Below are 2,500 nucleotides of genomic sequence, written 5' to 3'. Positions count from 1 at the left end.
TTGAGTTCGGAGGGTTTTGCACATGGCCAAGTTGGTCGGTGCACCGCGGCATAGCTAGATGGCTTGTGTGGAGTTTTGTGAAAAAATGAAATTCGTGGTTTTTGAGGTGTGAGGGTTGGAATGGCCTCCAAATGCCCCCAAATGAATACCATGAAATTCTTGGTGCACGAAAGTTTTGAGTTCGGAGGGTTTTGCACATGGCCAAGTTGGTCGGTGCACCGCGGCATAGCTAGAAGGCTTGGTGGGAGTTTTGTGAAAAAATGAAATTCGTGGTTTTTGAGGTGTGAGGGTTGGAATGGCCTCCAAATGTCCCCAAATGAATACCATGAAATTCTTGGTGCACGAAAGTTTTGAGTTCGGAGGGTTTTGCACATGGCCAAGTTGGTCGGTGCACCGCGGCATAGCTAGATGGCTTGTGTGGAGTTTTGTGAAAAAATGAAATTCGTGGTTTTTGAGGTGTGAGGGTTGGAATGGCCTCCAAATGTCCCCAAATGAATACCATGAAATTCTTGGTGCACGAAAGTTTTGAGTTCGGAGGGTTTTGCACATGGCCAAGTTGGTCGGTGCACCGCGGCATAGCTAGATGGCTTGTGTGGAGTTTTGTGAAAAAATGAAATTCGTGGTTTTTGAGATGTGAGGGTTGGAATGGCCTCCAAATGTCCCCAAATGAATACCATGAAATTCTTGGTGCACGAAAGTTTTGAGTTCGGAGGGTTTTGCACATGGCCAAGGTTGGCGGTGCACCGCGGCATAGCTAAATGGCTTGGTGGGGAGTTTTGTGAAAAAATGAAATTCGTGGTTTTTGAGATGTGAGGGTTGGAATGGCCTCCAAATGCCCCCAAATGAATACCATGAAATTCTTGGTGCACGAAAGTTTTGAGTTCGGAGGGTTTTGCACATGGCCAAGGTTGGCGGTGCACCACGGCATAGCTAGATGGCTTGGTGGGGAGATTTGTGAAAAAATGAAATTCGTGGTTTTTGAGATGTGAGGGTTGGAAAGGCCTCCAAATGCCCCCAAATGAGTACTGTAAAAGTGTTGGTGCACAAAAGTTTTGAATTGGATGCATTTTGCACTTGGCCAAGTTGGTCGGTGCACCGCGACTAGATAGGTTGGTGCCAAAATTTGTCAAATTTAAGACCTTGGCCAAACTGAATGAAATTTTGTGGGGAGGTTCCTGATATTGTTTAGTGGTGGACTGGAAAAAATGAGGTCGAAATTCGAAGTCTACATGTGCTTTTCTATTTTTCCCGATTTTACACATACCCGGTAAGTAAAAAAAATAAAAAAAATAGTTCCCCTTCGAGAAAAATTATGAAATTTGGTGAGCAAGGAGATACCATTATTCTACGAATTACTGCAAAAAATCGCATCAAAATTCGAAGTATAGCCCGAGATATGGACTTATGTCTGCTCAAAAAAAGTGTATCTACTTGTACAATTTTGCCTTTTGCATATTAACCTCTTATAGGGGGGGAGTGCTCCTTGAGCCGGCCAGCTCCACACTGGCAGGTTTTAAAGGGAGCTTGATGAGGCCTCCCCCCTCACGTGGTGCGTGCGTTAGCATGTTTATCATGGCACAACTAGCCTCTTCATAGTTGTTGAGCTTTATTAATACCAACACACGGTCGTCACTGATCGTTGGTTAGCTCGGCAGCTAGTCCCTCGGATATTGTGGAAAGTTATTTTCATGCCTAGCGATGCTTGACCCTGCGTCACTTGATGTTTCCATTTGCTTGCTTGCCCATGGTAGGTGGGGGGTGGACCGTCTTGTGGTGTGGTGTCTTGCGAACGTGAGGGTGTGTGAGTTGTAATCGAGATGCACTTGCTGGCTGGCTCCATGCCTTGCGTATCGAACGGTCAAGCATGCATCTCTTCCATTTTCACCCGTTGCCTTGGGTGATATTGGTTGATCAGTCCCTGTGTTGCCTACCCACTAGACGGTACTTCTGTGGTTGCTTCGAATTCTATCTTTCCATCACGAAGAGGTGTTGGAGGATCCTAATGTCACGCACGTGTTCCATCTAGTGAAACATCTCAGTGATGCACGTGTTGTGGCTAGTTCTTTTGGATGCGGTGCATTATATGAACTCGGGTTTACTTTAGCGACCCAGTCAACATAATTCGGTTGTGTCCCTTGATTGAGACGTTGTCCTTGAACTTGTTGTGAACAATATCGTTCTTCCACAACCCGTCGTCTTGAGTGCGATGGAAGGCAAATAAGATGTGCTTTGGCATGTCATGCACGTACTCGATTGCGGGAAGTGTGAGAAAGTGTTGTTGACAACCCGTGGGAAATGGAATGTGGCAAATCGTGATGAGCTCTTCGTGGATCTGCGAAGAAGACGACCTTTGGGCCTGTTGGAAACGAGGGAGGCGATGTTGAACTGCGAAGAAGATGGACTTTTGGGTTGTTTGAATCAATGGGAGGCCACGCGAGAACTCCGAATACTATGGACTCTTGGGTTGTTGGAAGCAACGGGAGGCCCCGCTAGAACTCCG

This window comes from Vigna unguiculata, unplaced genomic scaffold, assembly GCF_037176805.1.
Source record: "Vigna unguiculata cultivar grain cowpea cultivar isolate G323 ecotype 2 unplaced genomic scaffold, ASM3717680v1 ptg000080l, whole genome shotgun sequence".
In the NCBI taxonomy this organism is placed as follows: domain Eukaryota; kingdom Viridiplantae; phylum Streptophyta; class Magnoliopsida; order Fabales; family Fabaceae; genus Vigna; species Vigna unguiculata.
Note: the sequence above shows the minus strand (reverse complement) of the source record.